The sequence below is a fragment of the Manis pentadactyla genome, chromosome 11 (genome assembly GCF_030020395.1).
Source record: "Manis pentadactyla isolate mManPen7 chromosome 11, mManPen7.hap1, whole genome shotgun sequence".
Lineage (NCBI taxonomy): Eukaryota > Metazoa > Chordata > Mammalia > Pholidota > Manidae > Manis > Manis pentadactyla.
Genome location: NC_080029.1, coordinates 111,728,261 through 111,745,368, shown reverse-complemented (window position 1 = coordinate 111,745,368; position 17,108 = coordinate 111,728,261). Strand labels below are relative to the sequence as shown.

The 17,108-nt window shown below is 36.0% G+C and overlaps 1 protein-coding gene across 4 annotated transcripts in view; it reads right to left on the bottom strand.

The window, feature by feature from the left end:
- Nucleotides 1-17,108, bottom strand: part of USP3 (ubiquitin specific peptidase 3) — a 92,042-nt gene that overhangs the window by 68,154 nt on the left and 6,780 nt on the right. The gene's annotated exons all lie outside the window — the stretch shown is intronic.

The following is a 17,108-nucleotide window of genomic DNA, read 5'->3' as shown; positions in this document are numbered from 1 at the left end:
ATAATGGGGGGAATCTAGGAACCACAGTATTGCTCATGTGATTTTATATTAATGATACCAAAATAAAAAAAATCACCTCAAAAGCTTTTTCAAAACACATGTTTTACTCAGGTATCTATATTGGGGTGGGCAGAGGACAAAGAACGTGTACTTTGAGAAAATCAGCTTCCCAGGTGACACCTTAATACAACCCCTTGAAAACCACTGGTCAGCCTCATATGGGCACCACAGCACAATCACATATTCAGTATGACAGTAAATGTGCCTGACACATAGTATGTGCTCAATAAACATTTGTTGAAAGAAAGTTTAAATTTTCTAGTTTAGGGTACCAAGCTCTTCCAAGATCTGTTCCCTACTATACTGCTCTTGCTTATTAGCATTCATCATCACAACAGGCCTTTTTTTAATGAAGAAAAATTATCCAAAACTGGAAATGAGGTGAATCAAGAAGCCCTTTCAGTGCATAATCAATCTTGTTTAATAGGTCCTCCCAAAGATACTTAATTATAGTACCATCATACGACCTGCTGTTGACTGTTGATAAGGATGCAAATTCTATGAGGTTACAGATTAACTTGCAGATTTTTATTTGGTAAAGATAATTTCTGTCTAGCATATTTCAAAGATTATGGTTTTACTAGCCTGTAGGACATCAACCAATTTTGTATATAGTTTAGCAATTTATTTCAATATTCTTTCTTCAGTGTCTACATACTCACTCACTTCCTCAAATGCTCTCCCAATCAGCTTTACTACCATCCTGCTGGTTCTCGCATTAATGAGTTAAATCTTTGCAATGTGTTCATTCTGTGTTAGTGTAGGAGGGGAGAGGTGGGCAAGAAGTAATACTGCCTGAGGGTTCTGCTTGCTGGCTGTCATAGCACTCTAACTCTTTTTGAATATGAAAACTTTGAGTGGAACAATTCCCTTTCAGTTAGCCAAGGGCCCTACCTCTCTGTAGGGCATTCACATATTTACAATAAGTGCCAGGGACATCCTGAAGGCAATGGAGTTTTTACTCAGCTGGGCCGCATTTTGTTATATGTGCATGTACACTGCATGATAGGAAGGCTAAGAAAGGCTAGATACTTGCCAAGCTGCTAACAATTATTAGGCAGGCAACATGAGAAGACTACCGTAAGTGAGACTGTTGACTTTTTATTTGTACACCCCGTGGTTTTTTATTTTTATCAACAAAAATGTCATGTTTTTACAGTTTGAAGAGAAAGCCCCACAGAGTATTTTTTTAAAAGAAAAATAAATTACAACACAGCTTACTTGAAACAGATATTCATGGTTTGAGATAGAATTTGGAGGATTGACAAACTATGAAATCCATAGTTTTGTCTCTCCAGCAGATCTTTTTCTCTTAATAAATGCTAAGAAATCTTGTAAGTTAATCTGGAGGGAAAAAAACTATTGAAATTTAATACTATGATGAAATAAGTAATTATGCTATAATAAGTCTGAGCCCAAGTTTTTAACTATCTAGAATTTTTTTAATTATGAAAGATATTTTCTCTTTTTTTTTTAGAAATTTTCTTTTACAAAAGAAAATTGAGAGCAAAAGCACTTACTTTGGTGTGTTTCCTACCAAGTACTCCTTTTCTCCCTTATGGTTGCAAATATTTTGTGATCTAATTTTTCCACTATCAGAATACTGAATGCATTTCTTCATGCTATTGAATTTAGAACAGTGTATTCTAAATTTAGTTCTATAATATCTCAATTATCTCAAAGTTTTATCAGTTTATTAATTTCTCAATTAAAAAAATTTTTAAAGGTACCCTAATTGCTGAAAGGAGGAAAGAATGGGGAGTAACTACTTAACAGGTATGGGGTTCATTTTGGGGTGATGCAAATGTCTTGGAACTAGATAAAGGTGGTGGTTGTGCATGTATGAAATGGCACTAAACCGTTCTGTTTAAAATGGTTATGTTATGTTATGTGAACTGTACCTCAGTAAAATAAATAGATAAAAGGTACTTATGACAGGGATGAAGAGAATAAAATGAAATAAAGTATTTTCAAAAATATTGTAAACAAGTGACTGTGCCTTTTAATAAATCTCAAAAAAGACTTTGTTTTTGAGTCAAGAAACCTGATTTTTTGCTGCTCACCTCATGAGCATGGCTGCACTCCTTCCTTGAGTGTGTATTTTACTTTATTAAACTACTCTGCATGGAAGGAAGGAAAGAGAAGGGGAGGGGAGGGGGAGGGGAGGGGGAGGGGAGGGGAGGGGAGGGAGGGAGAAACCCGATTCCTACTATAACGAATATTTACTGTAAGAAAGTTAGACTTCATGTGTGATAGGGTAGTAGTAGGTCCTGGCTATTTCAAAGACAGTACTCTCTGCAAGCTCAATACTCTCACGCTGGAAAAACATGTGAAGGCTGGAAGCTATGGAGAATAGGGCATGACGGGGCATTCTGAAGCCATTTATTACATTGCTTTGGGGAGTACTCACTGTGTTTACATATATCTTATCCAAATTAAGAACTTTCAACATACCCCAGATAATTATAAAATAAAATGAAAAAGTATCGGCTTTAAATTAAACTAACTCTCAATTATTGTTAAGAATAGAGCAGGTCAAAGCATGAATAAAAGAATACTACAAATAATTTTAAAATGACTTAATTTAATCACCTAAGGAGAAATATCTTATTATAAAAGGTAGTCTCAATTTACAGACAGATGAGTTTCAAAGCTTTATTTGTGTAATAAAACCAAACATAGTCAATAAAAATATTTTAAAGCTACAAATATACTATCTATTCAGCAAAGCATAAAAATATTAAACAAGAGGGGTTTTTTTAATCTTAAATGCTGGTACTTGAAAGAAAAAGAGTAATAAGGATGGAAACTTGTAGAAGTTCAAAAAGATAAGTCTAAGGACTTACAAGGGCTCCTTTTATTATGCCTAATTACACCTCAAGGTAGTGTGTGGGCAAGCAAGCCATGCAGTTTACTTTTATAATATTACACTGGCCACAGCAGGGTCACTGGGTCTCATAAATGGAGTCTTGTCTTCTTTGACTCAGACTTAAAATGTACTCAGGGTTACTCTCTCCTCCAGCAATCCCTCCCATTTGCTTAGATTCTTCCAACCCCGAGCTTTACCTCTTCTCTCAGCTCCTGGGCATCTCAGCCCAGAGGTTGGTACTAACAAGGCTCCCTCCACTCTCCGCCATTGGCTATGGTCTCAGAACTGTCCTTTGGCTCCATTCTCACTTTTTAGCCACAAGCTCTGCCAGTTGGCAAAAGGGCCTTTTGCAGGGAGTGGAGAACCCCCTCCAGAGCTAGGGCCATTCTCTGGAATGCAGAAGCTATAACACCTGCTGGGCTGGGGATGGGAGGGAGGTGCCCAGCCTCTAAGACATGTATTCATGTATTCTTCCTAAGGCCCCCAAAAGTTGTTACTCTTGGAAACCAGGAGGTGAGAACTAACAGGGAAAGGAGACAGAGGAAGGTATCCAGGTGTCCAAGTGACCTACGGACCAAAGTGGTTTTGCTCCCTACTATTCCCACAAAGGGAATAGTAGTATGTTCCTTTACCAAGAGATCAACAAGGGCAGAAAATTAGGGAGCTCTGTGCTTAAAGGGGCCTATTTACACGTGAATGTCGTCAGGTTGTGTTCAGGAGTTCATAAGACAAAGATGACATCCACGTTGAATATAATATTCTTTTCACATAACCACTGATCTTCAATATCCTTGGTATCCACTACATTGAACCTAATAATAAAGAGTACATTTGATATTCAAAGCCTATCAACAAATCTCTTAGAATTCTAATAATTTTTTGATAAAACGTCAAGTACTAGTGCTTACTGATACAACTCAGTCACTGTCTATACACACAAAGTCATTCAGGCACACAGCATTGAACGGCAAGTCATTTATAGTGCACCCATTATTCAATAGTTGCTTCAACTGGCAGAGAGGCTCTTCATCTTCTTAAGAATTCAGAAAGGTGAGCATCCGATGACTAGGATTCTAGTCTCCGTCCTGTACCATTACTAGCTATAGAACTGAGAACATCATTACTATTCTGGGCCTATTTCTTAACTGTAAAAGGAGGTGAGCATATCCCCTCTAATTATGAGGTTATTCAAAGATCACAAGGCAAGAAATAGATGAAACAATCATGTCATCCTCCCAAGAAAAAATTCTTCCAACTCCACTCTCCACCTAATTTTCTTAAAAGACTTAACACAACGATTAATTGCTAATGAAGTGTAATTTGCTAAACCAATGGTTTTCAGCTTGTTTTTTTCCTGCCTTCCCACAACCCGGGAGAGGCAAACACATTCACACGACATTGCGCATCAGTAATAGCAACTCACTGCAACAGCGGGGGTGGAAAAAGTGTGGGTCACTGTTTAAACCACTGCAGACAAACATGCCGCCACGGCAGCGAGACTCAGAAGAGCCCGCCCACCAACACCCACGGAGGTTCTAGGGTGCCACACTCTAAAAATATTAGCAACCCATAAGAAAACATCTATAATATGTGGGTTTTTTTAGTTCATTTTTACCTAGTTAATATGTATCTAGTACATACTATATGCCAGGCACTACTGCAATCACTTTATGAATATTTCTTCATTTAATCCTCTGAGGTACACACTATTATTTGGCCTGTTTTTTAGATAAGGAAACTGAGGCACAGAGAAGTTTTGTATCTTGTTAAGTTAGTGAGTGACAGAGCTGGAACTCAAACTCAGTGTTTGAAGGCATGGACCTATGCAAAGCAGAAAGTTCAGGTTGTCATTTTTGTTTTAAAACTATTCCATACTATATGTTTCTGTGTATATATTATATACCTGTATATAAATTTTTAAAGGTCTGGAAGCATGTGTTGTAACTATTAATAGTTACGTAATAAGTACTGGGATGTGAGATTGGAGCCACATGGATCTACTTTCAACCATACTGTTTGAATTTTTTCAGAAAGCATTACCTCTTAGAATAAAAATAAACTTTAAATGTTTTACATTCAAAGATACTGGTATTATAAAGCTGTCCTAATGAAATGGACTTACTCTAAATTATTCAGCATGAATGGTTAAATTAAATCAAAATCCGTGATTATAACTCTATGGAAAACATAGATAAAAACAAAATTTTTGTAACTATTTCAAAACACACAAATATACAATGAAAATATAGTCATAAAAGAGTATTCCTCTTGAAATTGGAGGTTAGGACAATATTATCATAATAATTCTATAAATAGTCCTATACATATAAATTAGAAATATATTCCAGGACTAATCCAACTCACTCTGCAATTTATATATTTTTGGATGTTTAAGAGCAAGGCATATAATCTTCTTTATACCATAAATGCTTTTGAACTGTATGTTCACAAGCCTATTCTATGCTAAAAATTCTGAAATCTCTCCTATCTTCAACTTGAATCATCTGAAATTACTGGGGGAAGGAATTGGAAAAGTCACATAAAGAAAGCAGGAATTGGGCCTTAATGCAGCCCAGAAAAGAAATCCAATTATACTGGGCAACTGCCAGAGGTGCCAAAGCAGCCTGAATGCAGCCAAAACCATTGTCTGTCGCCACCACCACCACCCCCACACACACAACACATGCTGCTCAGTCTGGAAGTGGGCACTAGGTTCCCAGGGAACAGGGAAACAGGAGAATTCTCTTTAAAAGCAACAGGAGGTGCCCAGGGCCAAAGGCGTGGGCCAATGCATTGCTTGGGAGACAAGCAGAGGCCCAAATACTTGAGGAAGAGAAGGAGGAGGAGGAGGAGACCAAGCATAAGCAACATACCCGAAGTGGTCAAAACTGGCAGGCTGAGACTCAAGGTCAAGATCACAGAACCAAGAGTTCAGTGCAGGGAAGGCAGTTAGGAAGCCAAGCTTATCTTGACTGCCTTTTCACGTTACCCTGTGAGAATCTTTTCCACCTTTCTTCTTCTGGCAGTTCTCTCTTACCTTACTCCCTTTCTTATTCAAGGATAGCAATCAGTTCATCTCTCCTGAATCATTAGGTAAGTAAATTGTCTTCTGGTAAAACCACAGTTCAGTGTTTCTCGCAACAATTCTCTCCTTTCTGTTTAAAGTCCCTGTGACAGATTAAAAATGCCTCAAATTCTTTGACACTCCCCCTATTGAGAGGCAGGTCTATGTCCTTATTCCTTGAATCTGGGCAGGCTCTGTAACTGCCCTGATCAAGTGACACTGTGTCAATTTGCAGGACTAGACCGTAGGAAACTGACAGCTTCCTCTTGCTATTACTGGAATACATGCTTCTGAGAAAGCCAGCAACCATGTAAGAAGTCTGATTACCCTGAGACCAACATACTATGAGCAGTGTAAACACATGGAGAAACCTTGGAAAATAAGACAACATGGAGGTTGGGAATGGGTCAGCTAGGGAAAGACACAGAGATTAGAAGAGAGAAACAGCGATAGAGACCAGGGAGCACAGAGGCACCAGACATGCGGCTGAAGAAGCCGTCTTGGAAGAGAATGCTCCAAACCCACCCAGGTCCTCCAGCTCATACAACACAAGCCAAGTTCTTCCTGAATTCCCAACCACAAAATCATAAGCAAAATAAAATGGTTGTTTTAAGCCACTAAGATGTAGGATAGTTTGTTATGCTGCAACAGACAACCAGAACACCACCTGCAGAAGGAGAGGGGAGAGGTATCAATGATACGGCGTCCATCACTCATCCCTTCCAAACAACTCACTGGAGTGACTGACACTGTCATTGGCTAGAAATGAGGACAGGAACCTTCATGAGGTTCTACCCCCACAGAAAACAAAACTATCCAAAGACAGACTATCCCCACTGCAACAGATGTGGTAAAAAAGGAAAGACGTGCAGTCTATCATCAACCAAGCTACCATCATCACCCTTTGGACTGGCTTTTTCTGTATTCAGTTAATATTTTAATAACTCAAATCCAAATGTGCTGTCACTACTGTAAAACAATCTAATTCTTTCTTGAGTACAAACATCATTCTTAACGTTACCCTATATTGTAAAAACAGCTTTCAAAATCTGAAAACACAATTCCCATAGCACCCCAAACTGTGGATTAAGATCCTTAAGAAAGTGTCATTGTCATGAGCAGGAATTCCTTTTCTTTTCATTAAAAGCTACAAAGCCTTACTTATCTTTCATTCCTTTTACCTTTCTGGATTATGTTCTTTACTAAACATTCTGGGAAACCTCAAATTTTACTGAAGGTTGGACTGAAAAACTGACTGAATAATTATGAGGTGAGAACAGCCTACTCCATCTGTGTTTCCAATTCTATCTTTACTCAAGATTTCTGACATATTCCTCAACGACTCTGACTTGATCCCCATCACACCCAGTCATGTCTGGTCCCAGGCCCTTGTAGCTAGGATCAAGAGCCCATATCCTAACTGGAACCCCAAGATTTCTGAGGAAGTACTCACTTTTAAAGTTTTCAGCCAAGTGCTGTACAGCCAGCCGAAAAGGAGGAGGTAGGAGAGGGGCACAGTGACCAGAACTCGGTTCCACATCATTTTTGTTGAATTAGGTAAAGGTCTTGATCACCTGCTTTTGACCCCTAACCCTGCCAAAAGAATTCCTTCCTTTTTTAATGCAAAAGTGTACCAAACTGACTGGGTTACCATCATAGGATGGTAACTGTTACTCTGTAAACTCAAAATAAACATGTTAGAGGTCACATGATATAATGAAGCAAACATGGGTTTCAGAACCAAAAGTTGTACATCTAATCTACCCTCTAACTTTACCATCTTTTATTCTAATAACTTCAAGGAGTTGTTTCCAGAGCCTGCTTCCTCATCTGTAAAATAGGACAAATACCACCTCTACCTACCATTTCATGAGACAAACAATACAAAGTGCACAGCAAAGGGCCTAACAATTAGAAAGCACCCAGTGACTGTCAGTTCCTTTCCCTTAAAAATATATTTAAAAGAATAAAATGGCTGTCAGGGGTTAACTCTGGTGGCTGCTACACACAACGGTTAACATATGTCCACAAATACCATGACAATTAATTTTCAGAATTTTTTTCCTTAATGTACACTCATTAAAAGGAATTGCAACTGACAATTCCTTTTCACAGAAAAATTCTAAATACATAAGTCACATTAAAGTCAGAAAAATCCCTCAGAAACTCCTCCTGTAAATAACCTCAAGTTAAAATATCAAATGAATGAGATAAAATACTCAATTTTAATGAGCTTATTTAAAAACCAATATAATTACTATAACCACCTTAACATTAGAATCATTAAATTTCTTATATCTAACGTTAAATAAATACTTTAGGAAGCAAACACATTTTAGAAGCACATTCTGAGAGATGTGCAAGGAGGTTTAGACAACTTAATAAGATGTTACTCCAACAAAACACTTCAGTACAGAAAAAATTTGTGTCAAAACCGTAAAGAAATATGCCAAACTAAGAGATATTCAGAATAGAATTGTGATTCACCAATCTAATCAATCAAAGTATACCTTTAGTATTCAAGTATCCAATTCAATGGATTACAGGCCAAGTCATTTTAAAATAGTTTTTAATCTCCAACTTTTGCCTTAGCAAGGAAATGAAAGATTTCATGTCACATCAGATTTCAGATATGGTTATCAGCTTGTTTATGGACCAGTAGGTTTGAAGTTCTATTCTACAACATAACTCAATTCTTCTCTATCCACCTTATTACCTACTTCTCTTTAAGGGGCAATGTCCTGAGCTAATTTTGAGACTGTGTTCCAGGCTACTTTCCCAACCTTTTCCATATCAGGACACGCACAGAAAATGGTAACATCTGTATGGCACGTGCACATAAACTCAAGAGGCTTCTTGGGGCTATAAGTGACCTGCTTGGAGGCTCCACCCACCCTTTGTCAGTTGCAATTCCTTTTAATGAGTGTAAACTAAGGAAAAAATTCTGAAAATTATCTAATAATAATTGAGGAAATCATTATCAGTACACATATATAATCCATTCATGGCCCCTCTGAAGGGGCTATGCTAGCCAATTTTTTACATAGTTACCTAGCAATGTAGGAGGATTCCCGTCTACTCCAATGCCCACTTGCTGCAACAAAAGACTGGATATCATCAACCACCTGAGAAGGCCAGAAGCATTATCTGGGAATTCCAGGATGGCCTTCCTCTGAGGAACTGCAATTTATAATACTCAAAAATGCTCTGAGACCTATCAGAGAAAATGGATGCTCAAATCTTTATTTCTATCCACTGTATAACTGTCTTGTCCTGCTGCCATTATAAGTGCAGGGAGCAGCTAGTCAACAGTATTACATAAAGGAACCTAGCATGAATTAAGTTAAAAGTAAGAAACAGCTGGCTCTGAGTACTTAGGTGGTAAAACAGCATTGATTAGTAGGTACAAGGAACAATGAACCACTTAAAATGAACTGGACCCAAGGCATATGTTAGGTACTACTAACCAAAAATCTTTCCAAGGACACTTCCAGCTCTCTGATTTCAAGGTGTCTTAGACAGAAAAATAATTACAATAAAGGATTTCACTTCAACAGCCTTGAATACATTTGTAAGACCACAATAGATAGGAAGATAGGCGCAAGCATTAAACTAGCCTTAAATATTATTATAAAATCACTTATGCATTACTACTCACACAATCAAAAATTTTTATATCTTCCCTGAAGATACCCAATCATACAAAAATACATTTGTATAAGGCTATTAATTGCAGCATTATTTGTAATTGTAAAATACTGGAAACAACCTAAATGCCCAAACACAGGAGAATGGTTGAATTCACTGTGACACATCTGCAAATAGGGTCCTATGAAGTTGTAAAAATAATAATAAGGAAAATTTCCACAAACTTGGAACATGCAAGATACACTGTTAAATGAAAGAAGCCAAGTTTAAAAGAGTATATTTAGTCTGCTACCTTTTATGAGAGAAAATTAAAAAATGCTCCTATATCTTTTTCTTTTTTGGTAACAAAAAGAAACACAGGAAAGATAAATTAAAATAATTGGTTGTCTACAAGGAGTGGGTGGGAATGCATGGAAGGATAGGATAATAACACTTCTTGTACAGGTTTAACTTGGAACCATGGTAATGTTTTATATACTCAGAAAAGTAAAATAAAATCACCAAGGATGAAATTGAGCCTGCAGCATCTTGCTATGCCAGAAAGAAAGGGCTCTAAGAACAATAGGGACATGTCATAATTATGGCTTAAGAGGACTCCCACTAGCCATATCTAAGACAATTTGTGCTTCAGAATAAATAATAACAGAGTATCACATAATTTAGAAATATGCAGTCCATACTAATAAAATGAACAAACAACTGGGGGAGAAAGGAAAGCTCTTCATGGAATACCAATTAACATATTTAGAAGAAATATGAGGGAATCAACATCTTGCAATCATTCTAGTAATAACTGATTCCATCAAAAATCATCAATGAATGCTAAAGTATTGGGTGAAAGCTTGGTGAGGAACAGGATATACATATCAAATCTCAAAGCACCTCCCACAAATAACTTACTGTTAACAAAGGGAAAAATATTAACTTCACAGCGGAATAACCTTGCAAATATTACCTTAATAAAGTAATCAAAGTTAACATCACTAAAAATGAGCCAAACGAGTATCACATACCTCTTGATAGGATGCCCTGAGAAGGCACATTACCTCTGTGGTAGTCCCAGCAAAAAAAAAAAAAAAAAAAAGGAATAACTTTAATCATGAGGGAACATCAGAAAAATTCAGTTGAGGTACATTCTATGAAATAATTGGCCTGCATTCTTCCAAAACACCAACATGTGAAAGACAGAAAGGCTGAGGCACAGCTGCAGAGGAAAAGGGACTAAAGAGTTAAGAGAACTAAGTGAAATGCATGATCCATGATCCGGGATTACATCAGGGGAGCCCTGTGTCAGGACAGAAAAGGAAAACAGCTAAAAAGGACATTACTGGGACAAATGAAGAAACCTGAATATGGAATATGCATTAGATACTATTTTATCAGTATTAAATGTCTTGATTTTGACCAATACCCTGTGCTTATTGAAAAGTTCTTATTCTTGAAAAAAAAAAACTAAAGTATTTATGGATGAAGGAGCATGATATCTGCAAATTACTCAAGGCGGTGAGATATATAAACAGGGTGCACACATGAATGGTAACACAAAAGGGGCGAAATGTAATGATTGGTGAATCAAGGTAAAGAGTGCAGGAGAGTTCTTTGTAGTATTCTTAGAAAAAAAAATTTCTTTAACTTTGAAATTATATCAAGATAAAAAGGTTTTTTGAGGTTAAAACAATTTCCTTCTTTATTTCCAATTAAGAGCATACTTGTTAATTTGGCTTGTTTGTTATTTTACTAAAACACAAGGGCAAATGTTAAATTACCAACATACAGAGTGAAAGTATTGTATAAACTGGGCGTTAACCTCCCTTACTGAAGGACTTTGATCTAATCCAGTAAAACTATTACAGCATATTAATTGCAGTAATCCAAATGATCTTACAACTGTGTCTTTTATACGTCCAAAATCATGGTTTCCCAAGCACAGTCAAATCCTCTGGCTTACCTACCTTCTTTGGTGACTGATAATTGCAACAATATTTTGCTCTGCTCATCAGAGAAGATAGATCTGAGTTTGACATTTTACTCAACTAGATTAATGCAAAATTTCGGTTGTGGTGATTTAGACTCTCTGAGTGATAACCAATAAGATCCATCACTGATAGGACAAAGCATTTTGCCGCAAAAACTGGATTAAAAATTAAACATGGCAGACAGACTTCAGTCTTATCTCCTCTCTGTCCTTACATCCCACTAAAATAAAGGAATTAGATAGTAACACACAAGGTTAAACATGTGAGGCAACCAAAGCAGACAAAAGATGTCAATATGGTTTTGGATGTCAGGAAGAAATTGGGAGGAGCAGTAACAATCCTAGTAGTGCAAGGGAAGCTGCAATCGAAGTGTCAGCAGAGAAGAATACACACAGGAGGTGTCTCTGGGTTCAAGGAGACTGGGCACAGCAGACAGCAAGAGTAAGGACAGAACCAAAAACAAGGACTGTACAGAACAACGTGAATCATGGAATTCCCTGCACAATGATGTCAGAACATCAGTGGCCAGGCGGACAAGCCCCTAGACTTGAGAAACTGGATGATGCTAAAAAAAACTCTCCCTACAGGGATCTTGAGTGTCATCTACGGTGCAGAAGGTGGCCTGCTGTACTGTAATACAATCAATATTACAGTGACTTTGTATGGTGACAGATGGTAACTACTTACGGTGTACATTTTATAATGTACAGAATTGTTAAATCACTTCTACAATTGAAACTGATACTGTATATCAACTATACTTCAATAAAAATAAAAAAATAATGCTAAAATTAAAAAAAAAAAAGGTGGCCCACTGTAGACAAGCCCCACCCATTTTCAGAGGTTTTTAGGGCTTCATTCTTACATGAAAAGATAAAGATAAAACAGATTCTTGAAGAAAATCTCCAATCTGAGAGAATCACTTTAAAAAGAGGATATAGAAACAATGCAGGAAGCACAGAAAAACTTCAAAACAAACTCTAAAACTCTGAAGTAATAAGATAAGATATTGCAAAGCAACAGCAACAGGATGTATGAAAAAGCAATTGTCAGAAAAATGAGAAAAAGTGCTTGAAAATTAAAAACATGATTTTAATAACAGTTCCAAAGAGAAAAAAGTACAAATTAGGAGAAGAATGGAAGGATCAGCATGCTATCAAACATACAGATTGAAAGGGCCCATCACATTAAAAGAGAAACTACCTATGCCAACACACATCATTTTTAAATTTCAGACCACCAAGGATAAGAAGACTATCCTAAAAGCTTCCAGGAAAAGGAATAAAATATATGAATATATACGAAGGAATAGTAACCAGAAAGCTTCAACTTGACAGCAACACTGGAAGCCAAAAACAAAGGCACAATGCTTCCATAATTCTGAGAGAAAAATCTTTTCTAATATTTTGTAGTCAGTCATGCAAGGAGATATGAAGGTAGAATAAAAGTATCAGACTTGCATGTGGGGGTCAAAAATGTGCCTCTTGTGGGAAAGGAGCTAGACGATGTAGTCCAGCAAAACAGTGTAATAAATCAAGAAAGAGAAAAAACATGGATTCCGGAAAATGAGAGATCTAATACAAGAGACTAGCAAGAGAATCATAAGATGAAACTGTCCAGCAGGCCTAGAGAACAATTAGTTCAAATGGGAGCAAGAGGGCTTTAGCAGGAGGTCTTCAGAAAAAAGAGGTCCTAAAGAGATTATCTGTTTAAGTGCTTGGACAATGATATTCATAGATAGTTGACAGACTTGTAAGTACATTTGGGAGAAATGTGTAGAAGGTAAACAATATATTTTTTGTTTAGAAAAGGCAATTATTAACTCAGGAAGAAAGAAAATGCTGGACAAAAAAGAGAAGTAATCGCCATATTAACCAAAACTTGTAACCTAATACACTGAGAAATGGAGAGAGAGGTAGAGGGGAGGGTGATGCAAACACTAACATCCTCACTTACCACAGAAAGATGTCAAGAGATACTGCCTAAAATTGATAAATAAGAAACAATAGTGTATTACTTAGAAGTGTGCAGGTAAATTATGAGAGAGAAAGCTTCACAGAGCTTTAAGTGGTTGTCTATAGACAGTAAGACTGAGAGTGGAGAAGAAAGAAACTGCTATTCTATTTTTACCCTTTTGCTACTATGACTTAACTGTGTATATGTACTACATTTTTAAAACATGAATTAATCTTTAAAAGGTAAACTGCTGTAAGAGCCTTAGCAATTAATGAAATTGCCCAAACCATTTTTAACCTTAAAATAAAATCTAAAATCTATTACATGGCATAAAAATTGTAATAAAAAATACAGTTATCATTTGGGGCCAGGCACCTAAAGAATTCCCTGTATAATGCAAGGCAAATTTGCAGAGCTAACAGTACATGTCCTCTACTACAGAATTAATTTCAAACCTGGCCAAAATTTGTCATCTATATGTTAACAGATCCAGATACTCACAGAGCCAAAAAAGAGAGGGCATCTGGTCCTGCTGACTTCCCACATAGAGGCAAATTCTGGTTCATACGGCTCAAGTATTCTACTCTGTTTTGAAGTGGATCTCTGAATCAGTTTTCAACATCAGATGAAACAATATATGGAAACAATGTATATGAAACTACATATTCTCAAAAACTGAAATACATTAAACAAGTTTATTATTATTCTATCACAAACTCAGACTTGTTCAGACCTACTTTGGTGAAACTTAATGAAGCTATTATGCTAAATCTACTCTACCAGCCCTCAGCTAAACACTGGAACTGTGCCCCAACCTCCAAATGAGGGGAAAGGGTAATGGGGAAAAAGCTTAAAACTACTAAAGCTGAAACAGATAACTAACTAAATCAGAGAAGACCAGGCACAAATAACTACAGAAAAATTACCAGGAGTTCATGTTGTTCAAAATTATTCCCCTTATTAAGCTCATTATATGGAGAATGAACACAAAAGCTATGAATCACTTAAGAAAAATTCTGACATCTAATATTTCCATTTATTTAATATAGCAAGATCTGATGCAATTCCATGCTTTGGCAAACAACTTGGGTAAACAAATTATGAATAAACAGTAGTGGGGTCTTCAAAATTAATCAAGTCATAGATGTAAACATCACACAACTATTATTTCAACACAAGTGTCTACAACATAAGATTTTTACATATATATGTATTTTTTACATACAAAGCACTCCCTCCCATAAATAAATAAAATAATTAAGAAGTTTAGGGATCTCCTATGAAAGATTTTACTCAGAGAATGGCAGGTCTAATATCTGCACTATACAATTCTCTTCCTAATTGTTTGTGGTTTTATAATAAAAGTTAGCGCTAAAGCACAAAATAGTGGGGGAGGGTTACCACACTTGTATTTACCATGAGTGCTGAAAAAAAAAAAATCAATGGAGCTATTTATGAAGAAATGGAGAGAAAAAAATATGAACTGGGCATATATACTCTGCTTGAATGATTAGATACCCCGCAGTACAGAAAACAGGTGCCTACAAACTCCGATTATTTAATTGTTCTAATTATTTAACAAAAAAAACAAAGAGTTGGTGGACCTTTTTTTTTTTTACAACCAATAGGCACAATTTAAAAATCTCACTCACATTTTCCCAAAAATCTCTATTAATTATTCAAAGGAAAAAAAAAAACCCACAAAAGCCTGAAAAAGAACTTAATAATGTTCTAAAAAGACTATACACAAACAAAAGACTTGAAATAACTGAAATGAAACTGATGCAATTAACCAGAAGTGAATTCCCGTGGCATGAATGTGAGCTCTTGTAGCTACCTCACACACATAAGGTGAAGCCTGAGTCCTCAGGTACCAGAGAGCAATTTCTCCAATGTTGACATGTCTCACTATTAACATTCAAAATTAATTCTGGTGGAAACTTGAGTTAATTTAAATTACACCGAAGGATATTTTACTAAATGACACTAAAATAAAAACTCACTCAATCAATAATATAAGTGTTGGCCTCAAAGACTCTAAGTTATATAAAGATTCTTTTCAAAAAATATATTACATTTCTCTAACATGCTATCTATCAGTTTATGTCAGGGAAACATTCCATCATAAAGGCTTGCTTCCTAGAAATTTCAGCATGATCTTCAAAAACTTTGATCAAACTAATACCATCACAATGTTATGTAACAAATGTTCAGAACAAAGGAATGGACAATACTCTATAATGTGAAAAAGAAAACCTGAGCATGGTCAGTAAGGACAATGATTTAAAACTGAAACAAGTGCATTATCATATCAGTTAAATTAAACGGGCAGGAATATATCAGCCACCAGCCTGTTCTTCCTAGTGATAAATAAGATAGTATAAGAACAGTATAAAATTAAGAATCTTCAGCGTGAGTCAAGGATAAACAAGGCTGTTTTAAAATGAGCTAAACAAAGAAAAAAATATCAAGACAGAACATATTCTCAATATGGAAAACAGCCCACTGATAGAACTATTCAATCCTAAAACAATAAGAGTCTTCAGATTGGATTTTTAAAATCCAGTTAGTTATAATACCTTTTCAAAGATACAAGCTGGTTCATATTAAAAATAAACTCTCAATTCCCTCCTCAAAGGGGTCTTATAAAATTTAATTAGCTAGCATTTATTAATCATGAAGCGGTTAGCTAACACAAATGCTAAGACAACTTAAAAGCTTCATTTTTCAGTGTCCACGTTTAATGTCAACAATAGCTTTCAAAGTCTGAAATTACCTTTCTAAGTTCATCTGCATTTTGTACATCTGTAGACAGCACACATGTATCTTTTCAGCATATCTTAAGAGAAGGAAATCTGTTTAAGATCTTCAGTCTAAAGACTGTAATTAACTTTAACAAGAAATACAATTGGAAAATTTTAGAATATAACTAAGTGGAATCAACAAAGTACACTGCCTAAAAGCAAAGATTCCAACAACCTCTGAGCTACCAGCAGCAAAAGCAAAATTCTGTATCTTAAGAATTCTCTCCCTCACCCACACAACAACAAACCACCTCCAAGAAAAATCTCTACCAGAAATGAAATGAAAAAATGGGAAGGGGTGACTTCAAGAACAGAAGTTTAAAAAATAACCAAAAGCTAATTGCTCTTTATTCATAGCAATGTTGAAAAGTCTAGTTTATTATATCTGAACTAAAGTAACGTGAATTTCAACCTACCAAAAAATTAGATCTGAACTGTAATGAAGTTAAGACATTCAGAAATAGTTGTTTTCTTCCAATTGTATTACCAATGTTGTTCCAACTTGCCTGCACTTTAAACAATAAACTGGGGGAGGAAGGGCTAAACAGATATATAATTTTAAAATATTTTCAAAATGTAGAATTTGAAACATATTTTCTAGTCAAATTCTTTAAAAGAATTTTTTCAAGTGTTTCCAAATACTTTAAATCCTTTAAATTATCAACCATTAAGTTACTGAGTGACAAAATAAAGACCCTGCTTTTTAAAAAGTAAGCTAAAAGTTTGGTTTG